The sequence below is a fragment of the Orcinus orca genome, chromosome 18 (genome assembly GCF_937001465.1).
Source record: "Orcinus orca chromosome 18, mOrcOrc1.1, whole genome shotgun sequence".
Lineage (NCBI taxonomy): Eukaryota > Metazoa > Chordata > Mammalia > Artiodactyla > Delphinidae > Orcinus > Orcinus orca.
Window position 1 is genome coordinate 12,486,310 of NC_064576.1, and position 22,903 is coordinate 12,509,212.

The 22,903-nt window shown below is 42.4% G+C and overlaps 1 pseudogene; it reads right to left on the reverse strand.

The window, feature by feature from the left end:
* The window catches only part of LOC117202799 (60S ribosomal protein L7a-like), a 182,546-nt pseudogene extending 163,343 nt beyond the window's left edge, over positions 1-19,203 (reverse strand).
* Between the last annotated feature and the right edge of the window lie 3,700 nt (positions 19,204-22,903).

Consider the following 22,903-nt stretch of genomic DNA (forward strand, 5'->3'; position numbering starts at 1 on the left):
GTCCACAGAGACATCCTCCTCTCATTGGGTCTTTAGTTGTTGATCCATGTGTAGATATGCTTCCTTTCTGGGGCTCTATCTAAGAGTACAAGTTTCTTCTGCCTTTGGGGCTCATCAACCCTCTGGTGGGTTTTGCTGCCTCCCAGGCACTGTAATCAGGAGGCAAGGTACAAGACGCTTTCATCTGCATCTCAGTATTCCCTTCCTGTTATTGATGGACTTACTCAACACAGAGATGCTGACACATGCACATGTCAATTGTCTCTCTTTTATGTTCCACAAGTTCTGGAAACCATTCTAGTCTGGGAAGGAGAAAATGTCTCCTGTTATCTCCAACAGGCATTTTGTCCAAGCTTTTCTATCTCTCTAACGACATCTGCCTTTGGACTGCAAAAGATAAAGGATTCTTTGTTATCCTCTCCTTTCCACCAAGCCACACCTTTCCTCTGAGGCAATGAGCACAAAATGGCTTAATTGGGATGTAGGTGGGAGGGATGCGGGGAAAACACGGGCTAATATCTGAGAAGCATCAGCCCATCACAGCTCCACTTGGCTTCATTCTCCTTAACGATTCAAGTAAGACCCTGGCCTCCTTCTTCATCCTCCTTAACCTTCAGCCTTTTTTCCTTCTGTGAGTGTTCCGATTCTCTGCATGATTAATGCCTTGGATACAATTGTTCCTGTCAGTTTTGCCTTTTTGATTAGATGGTAAACTCATTAGTAATTTCTCCAGAGCCTATCAGTGTTCTCAGCCAGTGAATATTGCAAAAAATGTGGACTGACTCAGTCACAGAGGTGGAGACATGTATACCGTTGTCTGTCTTAATTTTCTTCTTTTTTTTTTTGGTGGTGGCATGTGGGATGCGCGATCTTAGCTCCCTGACTGGGGATTGAACCCCAGTCCCCTGCAGTGGAAGGATGGAGTCTTAACCACTGGACCAGCAGGGAAGTCCCTTTTTCTTTGTTCTTATTAATAAGAAGACCTCTTATAAATATTCTTGCTATCACATGAAATCCTTGTTATCACATGAAACTCTTTCTATATAAATAATCTCAAATGATTTGAACAGCATCTGATAAAAATCCAGGAAGAAATTTAGGCCTGTTCAATTATGAACTTTGGGTGACTGCCTACATAAAAATCAGATTACCTGTTCTGAAATATACCAACTACAAGATCTCTTGTCTTGAGTCATGTGGAGTTCATTCTCCAGGGAGCCCACGTGGGACGACATGTCAGCAAGATTGCAGGAAGGGCAAGTCAGCCAGGACTGAGCCGAAAGCCATTTCCCATGTTGGATGGAGTTTGGGCAAACCCGGACTTCTGGTTTCTGGTCCAGCATGTAAGGAGCTTTCGAACAAGAAAAATGCTGAACAAACCAAAAATCAACACCTCTTCTTACATCCATCAGAGAAATGAGGTCACAGGGCAAACCACTGTCCCCAAAATTGAAGAGACAAGTGGAGAGAATCACAACTGTACTACAGGTCAGAGGCCAAGGAGCAGAAAACTCTGCAGGAACCAGTACCTGGGAAGGAAAACCTAAAGTTTTATTGATGAATTTCTGAAGGCTCAGTATGGACAAGTTGAGAGTTAAAAAGTCCAGGAGATCCAGTCTTGGAAGGGGGTGGGGTCCCACATGTTTATGAGTTTATGTCCAGGAGCCCTACAACATTCTCACTGCGAAGACCAGAGGAAACAAAATCCCCTTGTGCTTCTGACAGGGAGAGGGGGAAAGTAGCCATTTTGAAATAGCCCCAGAAAATTCTGTTTATTAACAAGGCCCATTCTCGAGAGAAACTATTTTAAAAGAGCTTAACCCCCTGGGGTTTTACAAAAGACTAACCAAACTGATGTGGGGAAGGGAAATACCTAACTCCAGGCCCCTCTAGCCCTCCTGTCTCACCTAAGGGATGCAGGAAACAAAACAAAATGAAACAAAAGTGAGATGCCCTTGTGCTGGTCACAGCCCAGGGGCACAGGCTCACTAAAAAGACCAAGACTTCATCCAGGACTATAGAACTCATCCCTCCCCACATCTCACCACCACATCAGCAGGGCTCCTGCATCGTAACAGGGAATTACAAGGGAAAGAACTGCAAGCCCCAGACATTATTTAAGGAGAGTTTGGGCAAAACTGATCTGGGTACATAGGCTAGAACCAGGAAGGCAGCCAGGTGGTTGGGATGCAAAAGATGAGGTAAATAAGAATCCAGGATGGGCCCAGCAGTAACATGCCAAGTTCTGGGCTAGGAATAGCTAGCATAGTCTCTGCCATGAGGCAGAAAGCCATCAGATAATCACACACATTCATGTAAAATTGTATCTATGACAAGGGATCTGGGGGACAGTTATGTCCTGCTATGAGAACCTATAACTGGAGAATTAGGTCTAATCATGGAGATATAGAAGGTGTCCCTCAGGAGGAGACACCTGAGTAAGATCTAAAGTTGAATGACTCTTCACTAAGTGAGGATGCTTTCTAGGAAGAGGGAACAGTATGCGCAAAGACTATTGGATGGAGACCACGTGGGGAGTACAGGCAATTGCAATAGCCAGGAGCCCAGAAATCCTGGGTTTACGGGAGAGACATTTTCTTTAAACTTCCATGCAGGTTTATAAAAATGTAAATCTCACATACAAATGACATCCAGTCTAAAAACAGTATGAGAACAAACCAGATGTTGGTTATGTACATGGATGGGTGTGTCAGTTGCATGAATCATTATACAATCTAACATAAAACTGAATCTGGGGTCCAGAAACTTGAGGCAAAGGTTTAAAAAAATAAGGTAGGAGCTTGGCCTGAATGGAAAGAGCCATGGCCAGAAAGCTGGCTGACTTTAAGTCCAGGCTTAGTCACTTACCATGGGCTTTTCCAGCCCATTTACCTGTCTACAGATCAGTTTCCTTATATCCAAAGTGGGATCAACATTTCCTGATCTTGCCAGCTCTTGGGTGTGGTGAAAAATACCAAGTTACCCTATGGGAATGTCTCTGGGAAGATGGTATAAACATGGGAAAGGCTGTCAGTTCATTCATTCATGGTACCTGTTTCATTAGACACACATCTGCTGAGTATCACTACGTGGTAGGATCAGAAACATGGTGAACAGTATGACGTGCTCTGTCCTGCACTTGGAGAGCTGGCCTCTCCCATCTTGGCAATGGCGCTTAATGTGGCATCAGTAGCTCTGTACAATCAAGTGCAGGGACTCACATGGTAAAACTGAGTCTTTCTTCTTTCATGGATTGCAGAGCTCAGTGAGTAAGAAATGTAATAAACTGTGGCAGGGCTCCACGAAATAGGAGTAAAGGAGAAGGGGTGGAGGAAGCAATTAAACTAGTGGGGATGCAGATGGAGGGTGATGATTAGGAAGCCTTTTCAGAAGAGCTGAGTTTTGGGCTTCCCTGGTGGCACAGTGGTTAAGAATCTGTCTGCCAATGCAGGGGACACAGGTTTGAGCCCTGGTCCAGGAAGATCCCACATGGCGCGGAGCAACTAAGCCCACACGCCACAACTACTGAGCCTGCGCTCTAGAGCCTGCGTGTCATAACTACTGAAGCCTGTGTGCCTAGAACCCGTGCTCTGCAACAAGAGAAGCCACTGCAATGAGAAGCCCGCTCACCGCAACGAAGAGTAGCCCCCGCTCGCCACAACTAGAGAAAACCTGCACGCAACAACGAAGACCCAACAGAACCAAAAATAAAATAAATAAAAGTAAATAAATTTATAAAAAAAAGAAAAGAAAAGAAATAGGCCCTCTAGCAGAATAGATTGTAAGTCATTTTATAAAACAAAGGCATTTAAAATTTGTTCATCAAAATAAGGGATGTTGTCTTCGTAGTAGGAAACTGGGGAGACAATATGCTTTACGGCAAACAATGCTCAAAACTTTAATTAATTAATTAATTAATTAATTATTTTGGCTGCATTGGGTCTTCATTTCTGCGTGTGGGCTTTCTCTAGTTGCGGTGAGTGGGGGCTACTCTTCGTTGCGGTGCAAGGGCCTCTCACTGCGGTGGCTTCTCTTGCTGCGGAGCACAGGCTCTAGGTGTGTGGGCTTCAGTAGTTGCGGCAAGCAGGCCCTAGAGTGCACGGGCTTCAGTAGGTGCGGCGCGTGGGCTCTAGGGCCTGTGGGCTTCAGTAGTTGTGGCACGCGGGCTCAGTAGTTGGGGTGCACGGGCTTAGTTGCTCCGCAACATGTGGGATCTTCCCAGACCAGGGCTCAAACCTGTTTCCCCTGCATTGGCAGGCGGACTCTTAACCACTGTGCCACCAGGGAAGTCCCTCAAAACTTTTTGAAAAATTCTTCATTTCAAAATGCTTTCAGAGCCTGCTATGGACTGAATTGTGTCCCTGCAAAATTTTTATGTGGAAACCCTAACCTCTGATGTGACTGTATTTAGAGACAGGGCCTTTAGAAGGTAGTTAAGATTAAGTGAGGTCATAGGGTGGGGTGGAAGCCTGATCCAGTAGGATTAGTGTTCTTTTAGAAGAGACACAGAGAGCTTTCTCTTTCTTCTGCATGTAAGACAGAAAGAAGGTGGCTGTGTGCAAATCAGGAAGAGAGTCCTCACCAGAAACTGACCAGAATGACACCCTGATCTTGGGCTTCCAGCCTCCAGAAACTGTGAGCAAATAAATTTCAACTGTTTAAGCCATGGAATCTATGATATTTTGTTATGGCCATCTGAGCTGACTAATACAGAACCCTTAATACAGCCTTTTAAATATCCTCAGGATAGCAAATTTTTGTTGGAAGAAGGCACATTTGACTTTTAGAATCAGCCAAATGTTGTCTGAAGCCAAGCCTATTGAATAAAAATGGATGAGTGAACAGAATAATATTTTCTAAAATAAGACAAAAAATGAAATGTGGTTATAAGGTAAAAACATTGCTTTTGATTTGTGCCCATAGAATGGATTTGGGGGTAATTACAAAAGTGAGCAAAGGCAGCAGCATTGCAATAATTGTGCAATTCCCAGAAAGTTATTTTGAAGGACAACAACCATTTACAAAATTATTTTTCCTCAATTGTAAAAGAACAAAGACATATTAATATTCAATGTAGAAAATTCCAAAATTTTAGAAAATCATAAATAAATAGAAGAATAGAAATTTGATGTTATGCCATCCCTAGAGATATCCACTGTGAAACTTTTGTAGACTTTATTCCAGAACCTCCAGCCCCCAAATATCTGCACATGCATGTGTGCAAGCTCACATACGTGGGATCACATTGAATATGTTGTTATATGTCCTGTCTTATTTCCACTTAACATTATGCTATGAGCATTTCACAAGTAATTCAATAGTCTTGAAAAACATGATTAAAAGTGTTTGTATAATATTCTATCATATAAGGGCTTCCCTAGTGGTGCAGTGGTTGAGAGTCTGCCTGCTAATGCAGGGGATACGGGTTCATGCCCCGGTCCAGGAAGATCCCACATGCTGCGGAGCGGCTGGGCCCGTGAGCCGTGGCCACTGAGCCTGCGCGTCCGGAGCCTATGCTCCGCAACGGGAGAGGCCACAGCAGTGAGAGGCCTGCGTACCGCAAAAAAAAAAAAAAAAAAATCTATCATATAAATATTCCAATCATTTTTTAAAACTATCTATTGTAAGGCATTAAAAACTTTTCATTTTATTTTAGGGTTAAATCTAACAAATGACAAGATCTAAAACTATAAGTTTTTCCATAAAATTGTCCAAGAAGATTTAAAGCTTAAATGAGGTCTTGAATTTCACTTCAGTTACTGAAAGCTAAGTATGCGATTTCCTCTCTGTGGGCAAAAATTTTAAAGAAATGAGAATATAGAAGAGACTGGGTCAAGGGGTTTAAAATAATCACCAGATAAGCCATATTTTAGGTGGAATTATATCAGCACAGTGAACACTTAATCCTATAATTGGCCCAAGTATTCCCAGTGTACCATAAATTTAATCAGAGTGGTCTAATGTCTCAGATCAATGTTTCTTTTTGTAGTAAACCACGTAATGCAAAATCCATAGCTGTATAAAACCTAATTATGAAACTTTTCTCTCTTTTTAATCAGTTAATCATAAAGCTCTCATATTTATACTTCAGCAAGACAAATGATACACACCCTAGAATTTTCCATCACAGCAGAGTCTTAGTTATTATTGAAGGAGCAACCACAGAACGTAGGTCAGAGTTCACATGTGGTGGCTGTAATAAACTGAAGGAAAACCACCTAACCCAAGTACCATTTTGTTGTACACGTCACTGCTCTGTATTGATAAAACTCTTCAAAGTTTTACAGGGAGAACTCATTTTATTGCTCTTTGCTTTATTGTGCTTTGCAGATATTGTGTTTTTGTTGTTGTTGTTGTTTTTTAATACAAATTGAAGGTTTGTGCCAACACTGTGGTCAAGCCAGTGTATCAGCACCATTTTCCCAACGGCATTTGCTCACTTTGTGTCTCTCTGTCACATTTTGGTAATTCTTACAATATTTCAAATGTTTTCATTACTATTATATTTTTATGGTGATCTGTGATTAGTGATGTCTGATGTTACTATTGTTATTGTTTGGGGCCTCACCAACCTTGTCCATATAAGATGGTGAACTTGATCGATAAATGTTGTGTGTGTTCTGACTGCTCCACTGACTGATCGTTCCCCATCTCTCTCCCTGTCCTTGGGCCTCCCTATTCCCTGAGACATAACAATATTGAAATTAGGCCAATTAATAGCCCTACAATGGCCTCTAAGTGTTCAAGTGAAAGGAAGAGTTGCACATCTCTCACTTTAAATCAAAAGCTAGAAATGCTTAAGCTTAGTGAGGAAGGCATGACAAAAGCCGAGATAGGCCAAAAGCTAGGCCTCTTACGTCAAACAATTAGCCAAGTTGTGAATGCAAAGGAAAAGTTCGTGAAGGATATTAAAAGTGCTACTCCAGTGAACACATAATGATAAGAAAGCAAAACAGCCTATTGCTGTGATATGGAGAAAGTTTTAGTGATCTGGATAGAAGATCAAACCAGCTACAACATTTCCTTGATCCATGGCCTAATGCAGGGCAAGGCCCTAATTCTTTTTAATTCTATGAAGGCTGAGAGAGGTGAGGAAGCTGCAGAAGAAGAGTTTGAAGTTAGCAAAGGTTCATGAAGTTTAAGGAAAGAAGCTGTCTCCATAACATAGAAGTGCAAGGTAAGGCAGCAACTGCTGATGTAGAAGCTGCAGCAAATTATCCAGAAGATCTAGCTAAGATAACTACTGACGGTGGTTACACTGAACAGATTTTTGATGTAGACAAAATAGCCTTCTATTGAAAGAAAATGCCATCTAGGACTTTCATAGCTGGAGAGGAGAAGTCAGTGCTCGGCTTCAAAGCTTCTAAGGATAGGCTGATTCTCTTGTTAGGGGCTAATGCAGCTGGTGACTAAGTTAAAGCCAATGCTCATTTATTATTCTGAAAATTCTAGGGCCCTTAAGAATTATGCTAAATATACTCTGCCTGTGCTCTATAAATGGAAAAACAAAGCCTGGATGACAGCACATCTGCTTACGACATAGTTTACTGAATACTTTAAGTCCACTCTTTTTTGTGTGTGTGTGTGTGTGCTTTATTTATTGTTTAATTTATTTACTTCATAAACCTACTTAAGCAAAAATTGTCTAAACATTTAAACACTATTTATATAACCAAGTCAAAATCTACACATTTTACAAATCAAATTATTTAAACACTGATTGCAAACTTAAATCTTCCTATACATTTCAATCAAATCATCAGTATAATATGTCAGCTTCTCTAAAAGCAACAAGCATTTTGGTAAAGCACACACATCTTACAAGGATTATAAAATTTTTTACATTTACTCTTACACTCATTATAGAAATGGGTTTATAGACCCAAGAGAAGGACACTATCTCAGTTCAGACCAATTTTTGAATTTGGATATCCAAAAGAAGAATATTATCTCAATGCAGATGAAGTTTTGAATTATTAATCAAGGAATTCTTGGTTGGGACCTGGGAACTACTTTACCTTCTAAGATGATGAAAATCTGAGCCAGTGCTTATCTTATATATCACTGGAACTTTTCAAGTCCACACTTTTTCCATGAATTAGTGTATTGTAACTGGATACCTTTTCTTTAAATGATGTCATCTTTAAGATTAACGACTATGATATGCAGATGTCCCAGAGATGTCCATGCCCAAACCTCTTATGTTATGTTTAAGAGTAAAGGGACATTTTCTATGTAATTAAAGTTATGGGCCTTAAAATAGAGAGTTTATCCTGAATTATCTGTGTGGGCCCAATCTAATCACGTGAACCCTTAAAATCAGAGAATTTTAAAGTCAGAGACATGACAGAAGGGTAGGTCAGAGGGGTTCAAACTGTGAGAAGGAGTTGGCTTGATGTTTTTGGCCCAGAGATTGATGGCAAGGAACCTCAGTCCTACAACCATAAGGAACTGAATTCTGAATGAGCCTGGGAGTGGATTCTTTTACTTCAGTAAGGAAGGCAGCCCTGCCTAGACCTTTCTTTTGACCTAGTGAAACCCTGAGCAGAGAATCCAGTCATGCTCTGCTGGACTTCTGACCTACAGAAACTGTGAGATAATAAATAGGTCAAAGCTGTGTTAAGACTAAGTCCACTCTTGACACCAACTGTTCAGATAAAAAGATTCCTCTCAAAATATTACTGCTCATTGACAATGCACCTGGTCACCCAAGAGCTCTGATGGAGATGTACAATGAGAAGAACGTTGTTTTCATGCCTGCTAACACAATATCCATTAGGCATCCCATGGATCAAGGAGTCATTTTTATTTTCAAGTCTTATTATTTAAGAAATACATTTCAGAAGACTATAGCTGCCATGGATAGTGGTTCCTCTGATGCATCTGAGCAAAGTAAGTTGAAAACCTTCTGGAAAGGATTCACCATTCTAGATGCCATTAAGAACATTAGTAATCATGGGAAGAGGTCAAGATATCAACATTCACAGGAATTTGAAAGAAGTTGATTCTAACTCTCATGGATGACTTTGAGGGGTTCAAAACTTCATTGGAGGAAATAACTGCAGATGTGGTGAAAATAGCAAGAGAACTAGAATTAGATCCTGAAGATATGATTGAATGGCTACAATCTCATGAAAAAACTTTCACGGGTGAGGAGTTGATTCTCATGGATGAGTAAAGAAAGTGGTTTCTTGAGATGGGATCTACTCCTGGTGAAGATGCTATGAAAATTGTTGAAATGACAACAAAAGATTTAGAATATTACATAAACTTAGTTGATAAAGCAATAGCAGGTTTTGAGAGTATTTCTAACTTTGGAAGAAGTTCTACTGTGGGTAAAATGCCATCAAACAGCATTGCATACTACAGAGAAATTGTTTGTAAGAGGAAGAGTCAATCAATGGGGCAAACTTCATTGTTGTCTTATTTTAAGAAGCCACCAAGCAACCCCATCTTCCAGCACCCACCACCCTGATCAGTCGGTGGCCATCAGCATGGAGGCGAGACCCTCCACCAGCATAAAGATTATGACTCATTGAAGACTCAGATGTTGGTTAGTATGTTCTAGCAATAAAGCATTTTTAAATTAAGATAAGCACATTTTAAAGATATAATGCTATCACACACTTAATAGACTACAGTATAGTGTAAACATAACTTTTATGTGCCAAACCAGAAAATTCATGTGACTCTTTACTGCAATACTTACTTTATTGCAAATGGTCTGGAACCAAACCCATAATATCTTCCAGGTATGCCTGTATTTACTTTTATTGTTTTTCTCATCCTATGCAGTTTTCTGCTTCTGTACTTTGGCAGATATAGAAGGGAAGAATACAAAAAATTGAGGAGAATTTTCAGAACCACATCCCACTCTTGGGCCAACTTCTAGGCTGCTGGTTGAAGTGACCCTGGGTGTGGGGACCCCAGACTTGTGTACAGGATCTTCTGCCTGGTTTGTCCACGGAGAATGGGACTACCATCCTGGGCAAGGAAAAGCCCCGGCTGGAGATCCTGACAGCCTGGCAGACACTCTAGTTGGGAAGTGAGGTTACCACTTGCCCCAAACTTCCTTTTCCCCCATTTCCTGTCTCAATTCCTTGCGAAATAGAGCAGATGTGGGTTTTGTTGGCTGCATCTGGCCCCTACTGAGGGATTGAGACCACATGCTCTGAAGAACAGGAACCAGAGATACAGGAAAGACCACCCTATCGTCTCTCAGTTTCGCCCTTTCTCACCCTCAGCTCAAGGGCTCATTCATTCTCCCCAGTATTGTTTTAATAATCTCCTAATTGGCTTCCTGACTCTAGTTTGACCATAGCTACCAGATCTATCTTTCAAAATCTTTAAATGTTTAGTTCTTAACATCCTACAGGATTAAAATCCAAATCTCTTAGCATAACATTCAGATTATTTGAGATCTGACCCCTCTTTCTCTGGCCTTTTCTCTGGCCCCATGTCCACCAGACTCCAGGCTCCAGCAGTATCAAAATGACGATAGTTACCTGAACACACCTTGTTGTTTAAGGTTCTACAAGTATGACTTTGGGCAAGGTCCTTAGCTTCTAGTGTTTTGGGACTAGGATAGAATCTGCCTTATGGTATTGTTGTGAGGATTAAATGAGATAATATGCAGAAAAGGCTTGGAGCAGAGCCTGGCACATAAGAAAATGCTGAACAAATTCTATTATTGTTACTCCCTCTTTCTGGACTCTTTTAGCTTCTTCTTTGATCTGTCTGACTCCTACTTACCCTTCAAAATGCAGATCAAGTGTCTCTTCTGCTGTTCAGTGTTTATCACTATTTCTGTTGTCCCCTCCTATCCTTACTACCTACCACTCACAGCATCAGTTACATCCCTGGCTGTTATTTGCTTACACTTTTGTCTCTGTCATGAGACTCTAAGCTCGTTGAGGTCAAGGACGTGTCTTAGTCATCTTGGTAGCCCTCAATTAGCACAGACCTTGGCACACAGTAGACCCTCACTTGATTTTTATTGAATGGATTAGGTTTAGGGTTCCATGACAGCTTAATGCCTTCCCAGCCTGACACCTGTGTGCAAGGGTGGGTGCTGGATTTCAGGCATACAGCCATGTGAGGTGGTCTCTGAGTGTCTGGCCACAGAAAGACGTTGTAAATGCCTGCAGTCGAATTCCCCATCCCCAGAAAATGCCTCTCAGCAAATTTCTATGCTGAGAAATTCATTATGCTGGATTCAGCAGAGCCACACAGCAGAGTGCAAGGGAAAGCAGATTCTGAGTTTGTACCTTTCACCTGACAGATGCCTGATTTACTGTCTCCAGCACATTCAAGTTGATCTTGCACCAGTAAGAATATATTCACTGAGCTTTTTTTTTAAATATAAATTTATTTATTATTTTTGGCTGCATTGGGTCTTCGTTGCTGCCTACAGGCTTTCTCTAGTTGCAGCGAGCAGGGGGTTACTCTTCATTGCAGTGTGTGGCTTCTCATTGCAGTGGCTTCTCTTGTTGTGGAGCACGGGCTCTAGGCACGTGGGCTTCAGTAGTTGTAGCTCGTGGGCTTCAGTAGTTGTGGCTCGCGGGCTCTAGAGCACAGGCTCAGTAGTTGTGGCATACAGGCTTAGTTGCTCCGTGGCATGTGGGATCTTCCCAGACCAGGGCTCGAACCCGTGTCCCCTGCATTGGCAGGCAGATTCTTAACCACTGCACCACCAGGGAAGTCCATCACTGAGCTTTGAAGTGAAGCTGTAAGGCAGACCTGGATGTTGAGGTGGGAGCAAACATTTACTTCATCTTCACATATTGCAGTTTCTTCCTATTATCACCAAAGTTGTCCATGCAATGCTACTGGCCCTTCATAAATCTAAATAGCTCTTGTTTAAAATCTGATATAATTCTAAAATGGCCATAAAGATGATCAGAATATAACACAAGAATACCTTGCCACAGAGAAACCTATTTAGAAGCAGTTCAAGGCTGATTTTGAAAAACTGCAAGAGGGGAAAATACGTAAAGTAGGAAAAATGTGCCGTAAGAAAAAAAATGTGTGAGAGACTCTATCGCTCTGTGAGAGAACTGTAATTGGATCCCTTGGCTCTGCTGGAAGGACGAAACTTGTGCTTCAGAGTTTTAAAAAACGTTGAGTTCTGAGGCTTATGAACAAGGTACCAAGTAGATGATAAAGATTATTAAGGGGTCAAAGATAAAAATAGCCAATATGAAGACCCTTTAAGAAAATCACACTACCTCTACGGTACCATAAAGTTATTAAATTATATTGATAAACATTTTTAAATAACCTTGGAAATACTAGAGAAATAATCCCTTCACCCCCAAAAAGGGCAATTACAAAATTGTAAATACAGAATGATCTCAGTTATGGAAAATGCATGGTAAGAAATAGAATCTGTCACACCATAATGGTTGTTGCCTCTTAGTTGGTAGTGGAATAACAATACCCTTTTCCTATTCCTGGCTTCTGTCTACTAACAAATTAAATTAAATTAAATTAAATTTAAACGTTTGTTTATTCTTTATGTTGGCAGAGTAATCTTTGATTTACATTTAGAATTGCAGACTTTCCAGTGAGCTATCAGCTCTTCTGGAATATTCCTTTTTTGAGAGGCAACAGAGGCCTTGGGAGGATAGACTCTCACAAGTACAGTATCAGGTGGTCCAGCTCTACTGGAGGAATGTATTTGCAGCATTTCACATAAATGCTTGTTGGGACTTGGGAGCAGATGTGGGAAAACTTTAGTTTCCTGTTTTATCTGGGCACCTATTTCAGCTCCATCCCGACTTCCCACACCCGCTGTGAGAGTCTTAAGGCTTGGGTCAGCTAGTGACCACTTGAGGGAGAAGGTGGGTATGCTGACTGCTGGAGAGGAGAGAGTTCAAGAAGGGCAGGAGTTCAGGGCAAGAAGGGAGCCAACTGGACAAGAGCCAACTGAGAGACAGATGGATTTGGGAGCTGATGAAAATGCATGATGGGTCCACATGGCTAGACTGGAGGTAGAGTGAAGGACAGTACTCTTTGAAAATTACTCTGAGGTTTCTTAAATGATGGAAGGAAATAATTGCCAACCTAGAATTCTATGTTCAATAAAATAACTTCAAAAAATGAAGACAAGGTTAATAGGTTTTCAAACAAACAAAAACTAAGATAATTTGTCAACAGTAGGCCTACACTAAAAGATTAAAAAAGTGGTTCTTCAGACAGGAGTCTAAAAGTGTTTTTTCAGACAGGGGTAAAATGATCCCAGATGAGAGCATACAAATGCACAAAAGAATAAAGAAAAGGAAATATATGTGGGCAAATTTAAATGAATATTGATTGTATAAAACAAAAATAGTGATTTATCTCTATAGACATAGATATATGACAAGAATAGCACAAAATATGGGAGGCAATAAATAGAGTTAAAGTGTTTTTAAGTCAATACATTATGCAGCAAGTGGAAAAGTACTAATTTATATCGGATACTAACTAGTCAAAGATGCATGACTAATGTCTATGTTAAACCACCAAACAAGAGAAATAGAATGTATAACCAGCAAGTTAATAGAAGAGGAAAAAAAGGAAAAAAATTGGAACCAGTGGAAAGCAAATAAAGATGGTAATTTAAACCCAAATATCTAAGTAACTACACCAACTGTAGCAGTACTAAATACTCTTGTTAAAAGATCAAGATTGTCACATAGGATTAAAAAATAAAACTCAACCATACACTGCTGAAATATAAAGATATGGGAGGTTTGAATATAAGTGAATGGAAAATGATATGCAGAGACTAATTAAAATACAGCTGTATACTAATATGAACCAAGATATATTTTCATACAAGAAGTATTACCATGTAGGAAGAGGTACATTTCACAAGAAAAAAAGAGTCAGTCCAACAGGATATTATAAAAGTTCTAAATATGTTTACAATGAACAAAATAGCTTTAAAATACGTAAAGCAAAAATTGACAAAACTAAAAAAAAGAAAAGCAAACAAATCTATAATCACAGTTTATTTTAAAAATAATGCCACTGTGGTGTTTTTGTTTTGCGGTATGCGGGCCTCTCACTGTTGTGGCCTCTCCTGTTGCGGAGCACAGGCTCCGGAAGCGCAGGCTCAGTGTCCATGGCTCACGGGCCCAGCCGCTCCGCGGCATGTGGGATCTTACGGGACCGGGGTACGAACCCGTGTTCCCTGCATCGGCAGGCGGACTCTCAACCACTGCGCCACCAGGGAAGCCCGTCTATACTTTTCAATTGTTCAATTGCACAGAAAATGTTTGCATACATTGACCATAAGCAGGTCATAAAGCATGCCTTACACAATTTCAGGGGATTGAAATAAGGAGATTTTCTCTGATCATAATGCAATTAAACTAGGAATTAATAACAAAATGTGTTAGAAAATAGACATTTTTTGAAGACAAGGAAAACACTTTAACACATGAGTCAACAAAGAAATTTCAGCAGAAATTTTAAAATATTTTGAATGAAATAATAAAAATACAGCATATCAAAATTTGTGAAATGTAACTAGAGCTATGCTTAAGGGGAAATTTGAAACCTTAAATGCATGTATTAGAATAGAAGAAAGATTGAAAAAAGTGATCTAAGCATCTACCTCAAGAATTTAGAAAATCCTAAGGAAGAAGAAATTAAGGAATAATAAGAAGAAGAAATTAGTGACAGAAAGGAAATTTACAATAGAAAAAGATCAACATATTCAAAAACTGATTCTTTATAAAGACTAATAAAATTGATAACCCTCTGACAAGACTGGCAAGACAGAGACAAGGTGCAATTACTAACATCTGAAATAAAAGGGAACCATCACTACAGATCCTACACACACTAAAAGCATAATTAGGAGATATTATTTGGAAACTTTATGCCAATCAATTTGAAAATCTAAATGAAGTTAACATATTTCTAGAAAGATAGAACATCTCAAAATTGACACAAGAGAAAGTAGAAAATGTGAACAGTACTATTTCTAATGAAAGTAATTTACTCTGTAATTAAAAACCTTTTCCAAAAGAAAATTTTAGTCCATATTTAGTCCTGAGAAAACTCTCTTTAAAATTTAAGGAAGGGCTTCCCTGGTGGCACAGTGGTTGAGAGTCCGCCTGCCGATGCAGGGGACACGGGTTTGTGCCCCAGTCCGGGAGGATCCCACATGCCGTGGAGCGGCTAGGCCCGTGAGCCATGGCCGCTGAGCCTGCACGTCCGGAGCCTGTGCTCCATGGCGGGAGAGGCCACAGCAGTGAGAGGCATGCGTACCGCAAAAAAAAAAAAAAATTTAAGGAAGAAATAGCACCAATATTATACAAAAATCTTACAAAAAGAAAAAAAGAAGAACCCCTTGACAGCTCATTTTATGAGGCCAGCATAACCTTAATACAAAGACATAACAAGGACTTGACAAGACTGGAAATCATAGGACAAAGTTTCTCATGAACATAGATGTAAAAGTCTGGAAAAAAAAATTGGCAAACTAAACCCAACAACAACAACAAAAAGATATTGTCCCATGAACTGATTGGCTTTATTCAAGAACACAAAGCTGGTTTAATATTCCAAATCAATCAACGCATGTCACTATATATTTCAGAATAGAATAGAAAAAAAAATCGTCATCTAGGTAGATGCAGAAAAAGCATTTGATGAAATGTAATACCACTTTTTAAAAATATTTATTTATTTATAATGTGGTAAAGTATACATAATATAAATAGACTAAAACCACTCTTTTTGTGTGCATTAATTCATTTAATACTCACAAGATCCCCAAGAAATAGACATTATTATCTCCCCAGTTTTATAGATATGGAAACTGGGTCACAGAGAAATTAGGAAATTTGCCTGAATTCACACAGCTGGTAAGTGGCAGAGCCGTTATTCAAACACAGGCCATTTCAGTCCGAGCCTGTGATTTAGCCACTGAGCTCTCTTTACTACAATATACTCAGCCAACCTTCCCAGGTGGGAGGCTGAGAACGTGGACACAGGGAAGGCAGAGGCCCTTCTCTGGATCAGGCTACACACACTGGAGCTTCAGCTTGCATAGGACGTGGAGGCTGGAGAAGGGTAGAGGAGGGCAAGAAACAGTATCTCTTCCAAGCCCCAGTCGGGAGATTCGCCTTTGCACTCGTAGAATGAGCCTAATGTACGTGCCAGTTGGGGCTTCTCCAAGCTTTGGAACAACCAGGATGTGTGGGGAAAGGCGTGCCTCAAGGTAGTGATGTTCAGAGGCACCAAACTCACTTGTCAAGCACATCAAACCAGAAGAGACTCGGCGAATGGCCTCTGGGGGTTCCTGGGAGGTGGGCCGCTCATCCGACCACTCTACTCCCAACAGACGCTCATGCAACCCACACCCACGCCGTCCCAGGTCAGTAAAAGAACATTGGAGGTTTCTGAATGAATTAAGAAACCAAAGACTAGTTAAACACATAAGCCCTTCAGATGCTTAGAAACCGGGAGACGGAATAGAGCCCGGACAAGTTTTTGATCCCAATTTCATCCGAGGTTTACGCCCAGGTGGGACTGGCTGGTGCAGCTAGAGGTGTCAGCTCGCGGTTTAGTTTTCCTACCTAAGCTCCGTGCACAGAATCCTTCCCCAAGCCTTCCCTTTCTGGACACTTCTTCCCTCCCACGGTCTGGTGTCACTTCCACTTCCCCTTAAGGGCCAGGGCTGAAGAGAAAGGTCTGTCTGTTCGGTGGTGAGGGGAAGCCAACAGACGGTGACTTTTAACAGACAAGCCCCAGTCTGAGGCAGAAGCCTTTCCCCGTTAGTAACTACACCTCCTCTCGGGGTCACCGAAGAGTCTGATATGTTATAATGTAGGGCATGTCTCTTTTAGAAGGGCTCAGAGTTCATTCCTTTGAAAGCTGTGAGCACCAGGATTCCTTTGTCAGAGATGTCATTGGATCTGGGAGATGGAGCGCAGAGTGCAGGGTCCACAGAAGTAAGAGGCGGGGAGAGCGTGACTCTGACGTGGACCCACGATCCACAGACAGGACACCCACATCCAGAGAGGTAGTGAAACATAGCTGATGACCAGATGGGACAGGAACTAACCAATCAGAGTGGACACTGGCAGCATCAATCACTGGTAGGGCCAAGGTATTGTATTGCAGCTGAATAGCCTGTCGACCACTGGGGAACATGCTGCACTCACCACTGAGGTGCTCTGCCCAGCATCTCAGGTAGCAGGAGGCCAGGCGGTGTTCTTGCTGGGCAGCCTTGTTGGCAAGGGCAAGAGGACCTACTCCTCCTCCTCTCCTGACTCAAGCCCTCCGTAGGCATGGCTCCTCTAGCTGGAGTTACCTCCTGTGCACTCAGAGATGCTCGTGCCCATCGAGAAATGGAGAGGGGGCTGGAGAGCAAACAGCTTCTACTCCAGCCAGGCTGCCTTTCATGCTTCTGTTGCTGTTATTACTTTCCTGCCTGTATGACCTCTGCAAGCCCTGATGACTTCCCATCTCCCAGACCTTTGGCTTTTTTCAGATCTCCAGTTCTGCTGAGGCATTGGTCTCTGTTTGTCTGATTTCAGCCCCTGACACTCAGCACTTCCCTTGTCCTTCCTCAAGGAGTGACCAGACAGAGTCTGAGGTTGCACAACTCCAGGGCTGAATTCCCATAGTACTCTTGTGAAAGGCCTCCCCGGCAGGGCTTCCACAGGATGCAGGGTTAATGGTGCCCTCCGGACTTGGGCAACCCTTCACTGTTATAGCTATTGTACTTGAACATGGGAAATTTGGTGAAGCCCGAAGTGCTAGCCAGTTGAGATATTTTTTTCCCTACCTTTTTAGTTTGGTCTATTTTGGTATGACCACCATCTTTTCCTCCTTTCTTGTAACAGTTCTCCTTCTTGTCTTTCTATGTCTGGTAATCCCAGAACCCATCCCTCTGCTCAGAGTGATAGGCACCTGACTTGCTTGGTCACTCATAGTTCCCACTGGATGTGGACATGTGACCCAGGACAGCCCATCAGAGCCCTTCCCTGAGATTTTCTATGACACACGCTGGCAGACAGATGCTCTCCCTTTGCTATGGCATTGCTAATCTCGGACTCTAAGCCTAGAACTGTCTCTGGCCAGGCCCTGCACTTGTACACATCATAAAGAATAGGAGGGACTTAGGCCAAGTATTGGAGAGAGAGAAGGAGAAAGAGAGAGAGAGAGAGAGAGAGAGAGAGGGAGAGAGAGAGAGAGAGAGAGAGAGAGAGAGAGAGAGAGAGAGAGGGAGGGAGAGAGAGAGAGAGAGAGAGAGAGAGAGAGAAACAGACAGAGAGGGCTTCCCTGGTGGCGCAGTGATTAAGAATCCGCCTGCCAATACAGGGGACACGGGCTCGAGCCCTGGTCCGGGAAGATCCCACATGCCGCGGAGCAACTAAGCCCATGTGCCACAACTACTGAGCCTGCGCTCTAGAGCCCGCGAGCCACAACTACTGAAGCCTGTGTGCCTAGAGCCCGTGCTCTGCAACAAGAGAAGCCACCTCAATGAGAAGCCCGCGCACCGCCATGAAGAGTAGCCCCCGCTCGCCGCAACTAGAGAAAGCCCGAGCGCAGCAACAAAAACCCAACGTAGCCAAAAATAAATAAATAAAATAAATTAAAAAAAAAAAAACAGAGAAGAGAGAGAACAGAACCATATTATTTGAATCCCTGCAGTCAACTCTACCTTAGACTGCCCAGTTATACATGCCTTTACATGCCCAGTTTTGCTTAAGATACTTTTAGCTGAGTTTCCGTCTCTTACAGAACACCCCTGAAACAAATACAATTTGGTACTTGAGACATCGCTTACACAAGACTTACAATAGTAAAAACAGGATGCACATTATGTCATAAGCCCCCAAAATTGTGGGGCTGCAGAGCTGGGGCAAGGTCCCTGGCAAGTGATTTGTGATTTTAATCAAGTTTAAAGCAACGTATGTGAAACAACAACAGCACACACGCCCAGCCAGCCCCTGCCTAGAAGTCAGCCTCTGCAGAGGGACCAAAAGCATTTGAGTGGATTTGGGCTGCAACCTCTATCCTAATTTCCCTCAGGCATAAAGACCAGCATCCTTGCTACCCTGGGACCTGCCAAACATTTTCTGAGAGGACAAGGCAGGACAGAACGCCTCTCATTTTTGTTGTCAGCTAAAATGAATGGAGAGCTGACTATTCCCACACTGCAGAGGGTACCCGGGCTGACGCACTGGTTGCCATGGTGCCCGAGTGCACTCTGCCGTTGCTGAGATCTCTGCACCTGTACCTGCAAAATACCACTGACTGGGAGCTTATTTTCGTGATCAAGGTAGTTAGTCATGCATTAACAGCACAGAAGAGAATTCTGCTGACCTGGAATGTGACGTCTCCATAGGTCAAATAGAAACGCTTTACTGATGCACTGGAGCAGATAGTTCAATGTCACTTAAAAGCGTTCACTGAGAAGCAGTGGGTGTCAGATCCCTGCAGGAGCCTAGGGAGCGTGAAGATCTTGCCCTTTGGATAAGGAGGCCAGACAGCAGTAGCTGAAGGATTGGCGTGGAAATACATGAATCATAAAGAGCACAGCTTTGCTGGGGTTTGAAAGCCAACAGTGGGGAGAGAAAGTGACTCGCAGAAATTTCAGTGTTTGTGGTTGTGGTGTGGGATACTGGGGGTGGTGACGGTGATGATCAGACAGTGCCCATCTGGGTCTCTTCCTTTCTGTTCCTTATGTGTTCACTCTGGTCCAGGCCATTACTACCAATTTTTCCTGGACTATTGCAGTTGACTCCTAACTTTTCTCCCTGGAGTCAAGAGGTCCTCTTCTCTGAACTGTCCTCCATCCGGAGGGGAGGTAATCATGCTGTGGTTTGACCAGGATGCTTCCCTGGCTCTGTTCTGCCTTCCGCATGGTATTCGAGGTTTTCCGTGATGGCATCGACTTTCCTTTCCAGCCCTGTCTCCTGCCTCTGTATTGCATGCACTTAGGTTTGTCCAGACAGAGCTAGGCACTGACCCTCAACACCCTCCCCCTTGGAAATCACCGGAAATTTCCTTCATGGACCCTTCCATCTTCCTCTGAGCAAACATAAATCTCCCTTTCTCAATCCCCCTTTTGCATGTTATATTCTTATAAATATTTTTGAGCTTCCATTCTTGGAATGTAATTCTTAAGCAATTTGGAAAACTGTTTCATCTTTTGGGGTTTTGCTTTTCTTTTTTTGCGGTACGCAGGCTTCTCACTGCTGTGGCCTCTCCTGTTGTGGAGCACAGTCTCCGGCTGCGCAGGCTCAGCGGCCATGGCTCACGGGCCCAGCCGCTCCACGGCATGTGGGATCCTCCCGGACTGGGGCACGAACCCGTATCCCCTGCATCAGCAGGCGGACGCTCAACCACTGCGCCACCAGGGAAGCCCTGGGGTTTTGCTTTTTAAGATTCATTAGGCCTGATCGGAACAGTAGTGAGGGTAAAGCTAATCATTACATACTACTGAGACAAACTCTCCTCAATGCTCCATGAATGAGAACACTTTCCAGGCTGACTGGTAGAAACAGACACTCTACACTTTGCAGTGACTTTCCCCCAGCCTTTGGCAGGTTTTTTCCTTACACGTGTGCACGGATCTGCACTCGGCTGAATGCTTGTGGGGCTCCTCTGAAGATCCTTAGAGTTTGCTGTGTGTAGTTTTCTCCTCTCCAAACTTGACCTGCAAACTCTAGTCAATCTGGACTCCCTGAACTTTTAGCTCCATTTCCTCAATCCAGGGGGCTCAATGGGCTCTACCTGGGTTCCCCTCTTATGCTCTGGCTTGGAATCTCTCTCAAAACAGTTAGCTGGGGCAATGCAAGGGGACACCCAATTTATTTCCTGTCTCTTAGAGAGTGTTTCCTTTCATTTCCTAATGTCCAGTGTTTTGAAAGCCTTTGTTCCATGTATTTTGTTCTGTTTTCAGATAGGAAATTCTTGAAATTCTTGTTCATCCACGTTAGCCAAAAGTAGAAATTTCCATTAATTTTAACTTAACTTGAAACATGTAAGTGTGGATTCTTTCCCTGATCTCTTGATGTAGTGCCATGACTCTCTGAGTTTGAGTCTACATATTGGATTTCTTGTTGTAAATTAAATTCATCTTGTATTGCCTGTATTTTCTAGTTCGGTTTCTTTGAAATGGAAGTGAGAAGTGAAAAATACTTAGAAATCAACCTGAGTATATTAATCTTCTAGAGTTAAGGATTATTCTTTGTTCACCCACACCAAATTCAATAGCAATCTTTTTTTCAACTCATATTCTTTCTACAGCATTCAACTTAGAATTCATAGAAACAACAATTCACTTTTTAAAAACACTTTTAAAACGTCTTTGTTGATTTTTATAGAATTTAATTACATTATGTAATTGCAATAGCAGGGACAGAAACAGGCTGGGAAATAAAAATAACCAAGTCTTGATAAACATAATTAGCTGGTGTGAGCAGAAGTGTTTATGCATACCTGAAAATGACATAGTAGATCTGAACATTTAAGGTGTTGGTTATCAGTCTGTTCAACTTGGAAAGTGAAACTTCGAGTGTTGGTTAATCCTGCCAGGTGGTTAAGTGAAGGTCCATAAAGGGAGCATCTATATTGATCTTTGCCATCTGCCTTGATGATGTTAATTAGATAAGCAAGGTGAATGAGTAGCTGGTATCTTAACGAGGCAAAGGGGGTTTCAGCTGAATGAGAAAAAGTATCAGTATTTGTGTATGTAAATAATAATTATCCCTTTGGCCTTGGGCCCTTTGATTGCAACCTGAATTTCCAACTTTTTTTCTTCTGATTTGTAAATAGTAGCACAATCTTCAGCTTTTCTCTGAACTATCTTAAACCACAGGTAGTAACACTTTCTCCCTGAATCCTCAGAGCAGTGCTCTGAGATAGGTAACCCGTGATTCCTATTTTACTGCTGAGGAGACTGAAAGAGATTACAGGTCTTCCTGTAACTAGCAAGTGGCGGAGCTAGGATTCTAACCAGGGCTCCGGCTTCTATTTTCAGAACACCCTCATTTTCATCCCATTCTATTGGCCAAAGTAAGTCACAGGGAGGATTCAAGATTGGGGAAATGGGCTTCACTTCTTAACGGAATGAGCTGTGAAGCCACATTGCAGAGCCTGGGATACAGGAAGGGGTGGAGAATTGGGACCATTTTTGCAACCAACCTAGGGCAGGTGGAGGCCATAGAAGACAGGGCCTATGGACACTTTAAAGTATCTTTTTTTTTTTTTTTTTTTTGCATACGCGGGCCTCTCACTGTTGTGGCCTCTCCCGTTGCTGAGCACAGACTCCGGACGCACAGGCTCAGCGGCCATTGCTCACGGCCCCAGCCGCTCCGCGGCATGTGGGATCTTCCCGGATCGGGACACGAACCCGTATCCCCTACATCGGCAGGCGGACTCTCAACCACTGTGCCACCAGGGAAGCCCTAAGGTATCTTATTTTTATTCTGTGTGTATTGCTCAAAGATTTTTAAGGTGGACTTTGCAAAGACCATTCTGGCTTTGGACAAGATGAGTAGACATGGAGGCAGTGAGGAGGCCGTTGTGGAAGTTCAGGTGAGAGATGATGATGATGTTGATGCTGCTGATGCTTCGGGCCACTCTGGTGGGGGTGGACATAGAGAGAATTGGGTGATTGTGAGAGATTCTTATCTAGAAGGTATAATTGACAGGATTTGGGGATAGACTGAATATGGATTGGATGTTGAATTTCTAGACCATAAGCTACTTGAGGGCAGGAACAATAACTTTTATCTGTGAAATCCCACGTAGTATATCATGGGTGTTTAATAACTATTTGGAAAATGAATGAATTCCTATATTTCATAGTGGATGTTTCTTCTCAGTTACATGTAAATCCTTGGGGTTTGGTATGCAGCTTCCGCGTATTTGGGGGGTACTTTCC